Here is an 11,629-nt window from a genome sequence, read left to right as displayed (position 1 = left end):
GTAGAAGGTGGAATTGTGTTGGAGCCTTCAAATTGGTGAGCAGCTGCTCTTGCATAATTGTCATGAAGCCACACCTGCCTCACTCATATTAGAAGTTCAGAGCGAGAAAGTGTAGGCTATATAGAAATAATTACACTCAAATGGAAAAATCATTAAACTAAATACTGAGGATTTCTATCAGCCTAACCGAGGTGTAGATTACATCTCACATTCCAGTGTTTGAACTTGTTTACAAGGCTGCATGGGATTTCTGTTAATGTGACTCTGTGCAGCCAGTGGCAATGTCCACTTTAGGTATAATTCCAGGAGCCACTTGTGGATTTGACAGCTCAAATACAGCTCCACCTCTGACACCGCCAAAACAATGCTATGCGATTGTCAGCTAAAGCGAATCTGATTGAATAGAGCCCTTAAATAATACATTGTAACCCAGAGGAGAAACTCTCTTTCTCTCTCTGTCTGTCTCGCTCTCTCTCTCTCTCGTCCCGTCTTTCAAGAATCCCTGAGATATCAGAGGGAGAGCTGTATAATGCTCCAGGGCTAATTTTGTTAGCATTTTGGCATTTTTTTCTAGATTCAGAACATAAAACATTTATAAAGCAAACATTATCCCTTAGATCTAGCACAGCAAATACATCAATAGTTTAAGCATATGTTGCAGAAAAGTGATTAAATTTTTTTTTTCAGAATATTGACAAAAATATTTATCTCAAGTGGGTAGCCATCAGTGATAGAGTTGATAAGACACTGACGAAGTTAACAAATACTCAAAACAGACTTATTTTTGCCTATAAAATAAAAGTTAAATACAAACATTTGTAAAATATAGACAATTAATTTGAAAATCCCCAATAAAAATTTAACCATTCTAGCACATCTTTCCGCACTCTGACATTAGACAAAAATCTGAAGGAGTTGATGTTTTCACGGAGTTGACAAAAATTACATTCAAGTGGTATTGTTAAGTTCCCCAGCAAGAAAACCAAAAATGTTGCTCAAACAGAAGGGGAAACTAACAAAGAGTCACTGACAACCAGTGGTGGAAAAAGTACCCAATTGTCATACTTGAGTAAAAGTAAAGATACGTTAACAGAAAATGACTCAAGTAAAAGTGAAAGTCACCCAGTAAAATACTACTTGAGTAAAAGTCTAAAAGTATTTGGTTTTAAATATACTTAAGTATCAAAAGTAAAAGTATAAATCATTTCAAATTCCATATATTAAGCAAACCAGACGGCACCATTTTCTTGTTTTTTAAATTTACGGATAGCCAGGGGCACACTCCAACACATAATTTACAAACAAAGAATTTGTGTTTAGTGAATCCGCCAGATCAGGTAGTAGGGATGACCAGGGATGTTCTCTTGATAAGTGTGTGAATTGGACCATTTTCCTGTCCTGCTAAGCATTCAAAATGTAATGAGTACTTTTGGGTGTCAGAGAAAATGTATGGAGTAAAAAGTACATTATTTTCTTTAGGAATGTGGTTAAGTAAAAGTAAAAGTTGTCAAAAATGGTAAAGTAAAGTACAGATACAAAAAAATTACTTAAGTAGTACTTGAAAGTATTTTTACTTAAGTACTTTACATCACTGCTGACAACAATCAAAAGGAAACAGGTGGGGTTTTAGGAGGGGTGTCCACTGAACGTTGACTAGAACAACAAATGGGACCTAAAACACACCCACCATGAGCGTCCACTAAATTTGCCCAAGAAGAGGCAAACAAATGAAAAATCCACACCAAACTTAAAGACAGGAAGCAAACCAAAACGTTTAGCAAAACAAAAACAGGGAAGATCAGACAAAGCAATGTTTTTCTAGAAATCAAATAGGGTCCAGCCACTCTTAAATATCACCTGGGCCAGCACAGGTGAAACACTTTCCGACTAACAAGTTGGACAAGCCTGCATAGGTGTAACACATATTGACTAACGAGGTGACACCAATCGGTGCACCCAAGTGCTAACATGCTATAACGGTGTGCCCAAGTGCTAACGTACTATAACGGTGCACCCAAGTACTAAAACCTGTAACAGTATACAAAGTATCAATTGTTTTTCCTCAGTTGCTTTATTACTCTAAAACCTAATTAAAATAAACATAGTTGAATCTAAATTAATGTTCTATCTTGAAGGAAAAATCCACTCAAAAACTATATTTTGGTATTTTTTTAATTAGTCCACAGTCCCAAAGTATTTTGCATTTCAGCAGTCAAGTTGTCAAGATATTGGACTTTCAAGAAGCAATGTGTCAACTTGTGTTTTGCATCATTTTATGCATTTTGCATCATCATGATGATGTGGCAAGTTTTTGAGCGTTTTTCTTTAATCTATCAGGGAGATAGAGTTGACAGTTTATGGTTGTGACCATGGTGATTTCAACAATGTTTGTTTAAATCTATCAAAAGTAGATATTTTACAGACCATGTAATGACGGCATGAACAAGTGCAGCTGACCCCGCTCTATTTTGGAGAGTTTGAAATTAGGATAATTTTCTCAGGACAAGGGCATTTCCGGTAATAGAGCCGACATGGAAATGAATAATATTGAACATATTTTTACAATTCCAAAAGCAAATCTTTCCCCTTAAAAATTACATTTAGGGGGATTTTATAAGGTCAAATAATGCAACCAAATAAAATATTGTCGACTATCAAAATAAAGTTTCCCTACCGGACAAGGATTGTCCAGACTTTCAAGAATCCCTGATCTACGGTTACCAAACTTTGTCATTTACATCTGCAGCAAATTCAGGAAGTTGTACAAAATATGATCTTGCACGGGATGTCTCTATCGTGTAATCTAGGTCGATAACAGCGTCAGAGGACATTGCGTGTTATCTGTGGGAACACATTTAAGACTGAATAGACCAATCACTGACACGTGACATCCATCACCACTAGTCTAATGGCCATCTAATTTCCCTGTATGGTTGAAAAAGTGAACTTGCCCATGTTTATAATCTTCTCAAAATCTAACACATAACCTTTTTAGTGCCTGGAAACTGCTACGGGTCACAGAATTCACCATGGCACCATCATGCTACTTATGATTCTAGCCACATCATCCTGGCTGACAGTCTGCAGAGCAGCTGGTGCCATGGAGTCCTGTGTTAGCCAACCAGGGACTGTTTTTTCTGATGGCTGCAGCTGTCTAATCACGGCTGTATGCTAAACAAGCCCTCAGCTCTGGGAGGACAGATAGCTCCACTATGATTACACATACTTCAGCTTCACATATCTTTACCCATTTTGTTCATCCATCTCTCCCTTTTTCTTCTTCTTATTTTTTTTGGTGCAGATAAATGGTTGATGAATCATGATGCATTTAACCTCCATCTCGACACCATTTGTCTTTTGTAAAGTGTGGTTGATATTTTAGAGCAAAACAACTTGTCACATGTATCCATGCTATACTATATTTTGAGGTAATTTATTCTTAAACATTATTTTTTCCATAGTAGAGTAATTTAAGCTGAAGTCTTCACTTGCTTTGCCAGAACAGTTGTCAACAACATACATTTAACATTTGTTATGAAGTCTTTAATCAATATGGCTGTACGTTCCTTGGACCATTACTATAAACTCTATAGGAGAAGACGGATGGATGCACAGATGTGAGTGATGGCTTGGTCTGTCTCTGAGATACAGTATATATGAGAGAAGGCTAGAATCTCATATGGATTGCTTAAAAGAGCCGGACTAGAATATTCCCGGCAAGAGGAAGCCACGGCAAATCAATAGAATGGCCTTGATGCGTTAAGTGGAATTTCATCCCATACATTTTCCCTTCACTAACATTAATATTTATTTCATTTTCACGTCAGTTTGGTTATATTTGTTTACATGGTTGAATAATGTCACAATGACATCCAGCACTGTACATTTTTAATAAAACTGTTTGTGTAGGTGTGGATGGGATTGTGTGTCTGTGCTTGTGTGCGTGTGTGTGTTTCCGTGTGTCTGTGTGCGTGTCTGCGTGCGTGTGATGACTCCCAACTGATGACCATGTTTGGCATTGTAGCGAGACGAAAACTTAACTAGTCTAAAATGTATACTCTAGGCACATTGTCTGTTGCCATGGCAGCTAAAAGTCTAGGCAGAGTCCTATCATTTAAATACCAACCTTCCATAACTTGACTGCAAAGGGACCATGCTTTCCGGACTGGGAAACTGGTCAGAATTGGAATGATGGCGCCGGAGAAGATGGCTGCCGTTTTACAGCCCTCTAACCAATTGTACTATTATGTGTGTTTTTTTCGAGTCGTACACGAAGGATATCCTACAGACACCCGACATGGCCCAAATCCCCGTCATTCGCATGAGAAAGAGATGGAGATATCGTGGACGTAGGTCGGGGTGCCTTGTAAGGATCCGACGGCGAGCGAGTAAACTGCCTCTTCCATCAATCCTATTAGCCAATGTTCAATCATTAGAAAACAAGTGATATTACAGCGGGACATTAAAAACTGTAATATCTTATGTTTCACGAGTCGTGGCTGAACGACGACATGGATAACATACAGCTGGTGGGATATACGCTACATCGGCAGGATAGAACGGCTGACTGGTAAGACAAGGGGTGGCGGTCTGTGTATATTTGTAAACAACAGCTGGAGCATAAAATCTAATACTAAGGAAGTCTCAAGGTTTTGCTCGCTGGAGGTAGAGTATCTCATGATAAGCTGTAGACCACACTATTTACCAAGAGAGTTCTCATCTATATTTTTCGTAACTGTCCATTTACCACCTCAAACCGATGCTGGCACTAAGATTGCACTCAATGAGCTATATAAGGCCATAAGTAAACAGGAAAACGCTCATCCAGAGGCAGTGCTCCTAGTGGCCGGGGACTTCAATGCAGGGAAACTTAAATCCGTTCTACAAGCATGTTAAATGTGCAAACAGAGGAAAAAAAAAACTCTACACCACCTTTACTCCATACACAGAGACGCGTACAAAGCTCTCACTCGCCCTCCATTTGGCATATCTGACCATAACTCTATCCTCTTGATTCCTGCTTATAAGCAAAAACTAAAGCAGGAAGCACCAGTGGTCAGATGACGCAGATGCTAAGCTACCGGACTGTTTTGCTAGCACAGACTGGAATATGTTCCGGGATTCTTCCGATAGCATTGAGGAATACACCACATCAGTCACTGGCTTCATCAATAAGTGCATCGATGACGTCGTCCCCACAGTGACCGTACGTACAGTGCTATGAAAAAGTATTTGCCCCCTTTCTAATTTTCTCTACTTTTGCATATTTGTGATACTGAATGTTATCAGATCTTCAGCCAAAACCTAAAATTAGATAAAGGGAACATAAGTGAACAAATAACACAACAATTACATATTTATTTCATAAACAAAGTTATGCAACACCCAATTCCCCTGTGTGAAAAAGTAATTGCCCCCTTACACCCAATAACTGATTGTGCCACCTTTAGCTGCAATGACTCCAACCAAATGCTTCCTGTAGATATTGATCAGTCTCTCACGTTGCTGTGGAGGAATTTTGGACGACATGGTTCCAGTAATGCCTGGCGAAAACCAAGCTCTGCATTCCAAAGTAAGAAGATCATAACAAAGGTCAAGCATGGTGGTGGTGGTGTGATGGTTTGGGGATGCTTTGCTGCCTCAGGACCTGGACGACTTGCCTTAATAGAAGGAACCATGAATTCTGCTCTGTATCAGAGAATTCTACAGGATAATATAAGACCATCCGTCTGTGAGCTGAAGCTGAAGCGCAGCTGGGTCATGCAGCAAGACAATGATCCAAAACACACAATCAAGTCTACATGAAAATTGCTAAAAAGCAACAAATTTGAAGTTTTGGAATGGCCTAGTCAAAGTCCAGATCCAATCCCAATTGAGATGTTGTGGCACGACTTGAAACGAGCAGTTCATGCTTGAAAACCCACACGTCACTGAGTTAAAGTAGTTCTGCATGGAAGCGTGGGCCAAAATTCCTCCACAGCGACGTGAGAGACTGATCAACAACTACAGGAAGCATTTGGTTGGAGTCATTGCAGCTAAAGATGGCACAACCAGTTATTGAGTGTAAGGGGGCAATTACTTTTTCACACAGGGGAATTGGTTGTTGCATAACTTTGTTTATGAAATAAATGAAATAATTATGTAATAGTTGTGTTATTTTTTCACTTATGTTCCCTTTATCTAATATTAGGTTTTGGTTGAAGATCTGATAACATTCAGTATCACAAATATGCAAAAGTAGAGAAAATTAGAAAGGGGGCAAATACTTTTTCATAGCACTGTATATACCCCAACCAGAAGCCATGGATTACAGGCAACATCCGCACTGAGCTAAAGGGTAGAGCTGCCGCTTTCAAGGAGCGGGACTCTAACCCGGACGCTTATAAGAAATCCCGCTATGCCCTCCGACGAACCATCAAACAGGCAAAGAGTCAATACAGGACTAAGATTGAATCGTACTACACCGGCTCTGACACTCGTAGGATATGGCAGGGCTTGAAAACTATTACAGACTACAAAGGGAAGCACAGCCGAGAGCTGCCCAGTGACACAAGCCTACCAGACGAGCTAAATCACTTCTATGCTCGCTTCAAGGCAAGCAACATTGAAGCATGCATGAGAGCATCAGCTGTTCCGGATGACTATGTGATCACACTCTCCGTAGCCGATATGAGTAAGACTTTTAAGCAGGTCAACATTCACAAGGCCGCAGGGCCAGACGGATTACCAGGACGTGTACTCCGAGCATGCGCTGACCAACTGGCAAGTGTCTTCACTGACATTTTCAACATGTCCCTGACAGAGTCTGTAATACCAACATGTTTTAAGCATGACCACCATAGTCCCTGTGCCCAAGGACACTAAGATAACCTGCCTAAATGACTACCGACCCGTAGCACTCACGTCTGTAGCCATGAAGTGAGAGCTTCAAGTTCCTTGGTGTCCACATCACCAACAAAGTATCATGGTCCAAACACACCAAAACAAGAAGAGGGAACGACAAAGCCTACTTCCCCTCAGGAGACTGAAAATATTTGGCATGGGTCCTCAGATCCTCAAAAAGTTATACATCTGCACCATCGAGAGCATCCTGAATGTTTGCATCACCGCCTGGTATGGCAACTGCTCGGCCTCCGACCGCAAGGCACTACAGAGGGTAGTGCATACGGCCCAGTACATCACTGGGGCCAAGCTTCCTGCATCCAGGACCTCTATACCAGGCGGTGTCAGAGGAAGGCCCTAAATATTGTCAATGACTCCATCCACCCTAGTCATAGACTGTTCTCTCTGCTACCGCACGGCAAGCGGTACCGGGGAGCCAAGTCTAGGTCCAAAAGGCTTCTTAACAGCTTCTACCCCCAAGCCATAAGACTCCTGAACAGCTAATCATGGCTACCCGGACTATTTGCACTGCCCCCCCACCCCACCCCATCCCCCTCTTTTACGCTGCTGCTACTCTGTTTATTATTTACGCATAGTCATTTTAACTCTACACACATATACATATTACCTCGACTAGCCGGTGCCCCCGCATATTGACTCTGTACCGGTACCCCCCGTATATAGCCTCCCTACTGTTATTTTATTTTACTGCTGCTCTTTAGTTATTTGCTTACATTTTTTACCGATCTATTTTTACTTTACACTTTTTTTTCTTCTTTTTTTTCTTTTAAACTGCATTGTTGGTTAAGGGCTTGTAAGTAAGCATTTCACTGTAATTTCTACACCCGTTGTATTCGGCGCATGTGGCAAATAAAATTGATTTCATTTTGACATCACATAATTAAAAACAGATAAGTATGGGTTTCAGACTTGGGTTAAAATACTATTTAGTGTATTTAAATACTTTTTTTATTGAAAAGACAGCTAGTTGAATATTGGAATGTATTTGGAAATACACTAGGAAAGTATTTGTGTGATGAGTGTGATAGAAGGAGTCAGGCGCAGAAGGGTAAATCACAGAATACAGAGTTTGTTCCGTCGTACACAATTGTGCTGGATAGCAACACACAAAATACAGGCACAGGGGAAATACAGTGGGGAAAAAAAGTATTTAGTCAGCCACCAATTGTGCAAGTTCTCCCACTTAAAAAGATGAGAGAGGCCTGTAATTTTCATCATAGGTACACGTCAACTATGACAGACAAATTGAGAAATAAAAATCCAGAAAATCACATTGTAGGATTTTTAATGAATTTATTTGCAAATTATGGTGGAAAATAAGTATTTGGTCACCTACAAACAAGCAAGATTTCTGGCTCTCACAGACCTGTAACTTCTTCTTTAAGAGGCTCCTCTGTCCTCCACTCGTTACCTGTATTAATGGCACCTGTTTGAACTTGTTATCAGTATAAAAGACACCTGTCCACAACCTCAAACAGTCACACTCCAAACTCCACTATGGCCAAGACCAAAGAGCTGTCAAAGGACACCAGAAACAAAATTGTAGACCTGCACCAGGCTGGGAAGACTGAATCTGCAATAGGTAAGCAGCTTGGTTTGAAGAAATCAACTGTGGGAGCAATTATTAGGAAATGGAAGACATACAAGACCACTGATAATCTCCCTCGATCTGGGGCTCCACGCAAGATCTCACCCCGTGGGGTCAAAATGATCACAAGAACGGTGAGCAAAAATCCCAGAACCACACGGGGGGACCTAGTGAATGACCTGCAGAGAGCTGGGACCAAAGTAACAAAGCCTACCATCAGTAACACACTACGCCGCCAGGGACTCAAATCCTGCAGTGCAAGAAATGTCCCCCTGCTTAAGCCAGTACATGTCCAGGCCCGTCTGAAGTTTGCTAGAGTGCATTTGGATGATCCAGAAGAGGATTGGGAGAATGTCATATGGTCAGATGAAACCAAAATATAACTTTTTGGTAAAAACTCAACTCGTCGTGTTTGGAGGACAAATAATGCTGAGTTGCATCCAAAGAACACCATACCTACTGTGAAGCATGGGGGTGGAAACATCATGCTTTGGGGCTGTTTTTCTGCAAAGGGACCAGGACGACTGATCTGTGTAAAGGAAAGAATGAATGGGGCCATGTATCATGAGATTTTGAGTGAAAACCTCCTTCCATCAGCAAGGGCATTGAAGATGAAACGTGGCTGGGTCTTTCAGCATGACAATGATCCCAAACACACCGCCCGGGCAACGAAGGAGTGGCTTCGTAAGAAGCATTTCAAGGTCCTGGAGTGGCCTAGCCAGTCTCCAGATCTCAACCCCATAGAAAATCTTTGGAGGGAGTTGAAAGTCCGTATTGCCCAGCGACAGCCCCAAAACATCACTGCTCTAGAGGAGATCTGCATGGAGGAATGGGCCAAAATACCAGCAACAGTGTGTGAAAACCTTGTGAAGACTTACAGAAAACGTTTGACCTGTGTCATTGCCAACAAAGGGTATATAATAAAGTATTGAGAAACTTTTGTTATTGACCAAATACTTATTTTCCACCATAATTTGCAAATAAAATCATTAAAAATCCTACAATGTGATTTTCTGGATTTTTTTTTCTCATTTTGTCTGTCATAGTTGACGTGTACCTATGATGAAAATTACAGGCCTCTCTCATCTTTTTAAGTGGGAGAACTTGCACAATTGGTGGCTGACTAAATACTTTTTTCCCCCACTGTATCTACCCCGGCAATACAAAGTGCGAGTAGCTCCACCGAGCTACACTACTCTCACAAATAACAATCACAAGGGGGGCAGAGGGAACACTTATACACAGACTAATGAGGGGATAAGAACCAGGTGTGTGTGATTGACAAGACAAGACAAATGGAATGATGATATATGGAGCGGCAGTGGCTAGTAAGCCGGTGACGACGAACGCCGAAAGCTGCCCGAACAAGGAGGGGAGGCAGCCTCGGCGGAAGTCATGACAATTTAAAAATACTCAAAACACTCACTCAAATACACTCCCATGCATTTAATCCTGGTATTCAAAAATACTTTCAAATAGTAGGCTATTTATAGAACATTATTTAAAATATATTTCAAATACTTCCAATAGAAGTAGTTGATTATTTGGAAATACTAATTTAAATAACAAATACTCAAATACACATGTATTTGAACGCTTGTCTGATGGGTTTATTGCTGCCACCAAAAAGGTTCAGAGTGTGATGTCCTTTTTACCTGCTGTATGAGATGGCCACTTACCAACCAGTAGGAGCAACAATTGTCCCTCTGTCAGACCCTGCAGGATAGTGAAGAACTCACCATTCAGTTTGGTCCTGTGTGGCTAAATCGGTAGAGCATGGTGCTTGCAACATCAAGAGTCGTGGTTTAAATTCCTGCTGGGGCCACCCATACGCAAATGTATGCACGCATGACTAAGTCACTTTGGATAAAAGCACCTGCTAAATGGCATATACAGTACCAGTCAAAAGTTTGGACACACCTACTCATTCAAGGGTTTTTCTTTATTTTTACTATTTTCTACATTATAGAATAATAACGAAGACATCACAACTATGAAATAACACATATGGAATCAAGTAGTAACCAAAAAAGTGCAAACAAATCAACATTTATTTTAGATTTTAGATTCTTCAAAGTAGCCACCCTTTGCTTGATGACAGCTTTGCACACTCTTGGCATTCTCTCAACCAGCTTCACCTGGAATACTTTTCCAACAGTCTTGAAGGAGTTCCCACAAATGCTGAGCACTTGTTGGCTGCTTTTTCTTCACTGTGCGGTCCAACTCATCCCAAACCATCTCAATTGAGTTGAGGTCGGGTGATTGTGGAGGCCAGGTCATCTGATGCAGCACTCCATCACTCTTCTTCTTGTTCAAATAGCCCTTACACAGCCTGTATTTGTGTTAGGTAATTGTCCTGTTGAAAAACAATCGCTGCAGAATGCTGTGGTAGCCATGCTGGTTAAGTGTGTCTTGAATTCTAAATAAATCACAGATGGTGTCACCAGTAAAGCACAATCACACCTCCATGCTTCACAGTGGGAACCACACATGCAGAGATCATCCATTCACCTTCTCTGCGTCTTACAAAGACATGGCGGTTGGAACCAAAAATGTCAAATTTGGACTCATCAGACCAAAGGACAGATTTCCACCGGTCTAATGTCCATTGCTCGTGTTTCTTGGCCAAAGCAAGTCTCTTCTTATTATTGGTGTCCTTTAGTAGTGGTTTCTTTGCAGCAATTAGATCATGAAGGCCTGATTCACGCTGTCTCCTCTGAAGAGTTGATGTTGAGATGTGTCTGTTACTTGATGTGGTAACTCTAATGAACTTTATCCTCTGCAGCAGAGGTAACTCTGGGTCTTCCTGTCCTGTGGCGGTCCTCATGAGAGTCAGTTTCATCATAGCGCTTGATGGTTTTTGCAACTACACTTGAAGAAACTTTCAAAGTTCTTGAAATGTTCCGGATTGACTGGCCTTCATGTCTTAAAGTAATGATGGACTGTCATTTCTCTTTGCTTATTTCAGCTGTTCTTGCCATAATATGGACTTGGTCTTTTACCAAATAGGGATATCTTCTGTATACCAACTCTACCTTGTCACAGCACAACTGATTGGCTCAAACGCATTAAGAAGGAAAGAAATTCCACAAATTAACTTTTATCAAGGCACACCTGTTAATTCCAGGTGACTACCTC

The sequence above is a fragment of the Coregonus lavaretus genome (genome assembly GCF_964263955.1).
Source record: "Coregonus lavaretus genome assembly, chromosome: 26".
Taxonomy (NCBI): domain Eukaryota; kingdom Metazoa; phylum Chordata; class Actinopteri; order Salmoniformes; family Salmonidae; genus Coregonus; species Coregonus lavaretus.
This window is presented reverse-complemented; position numbering follows the sequence as displayed.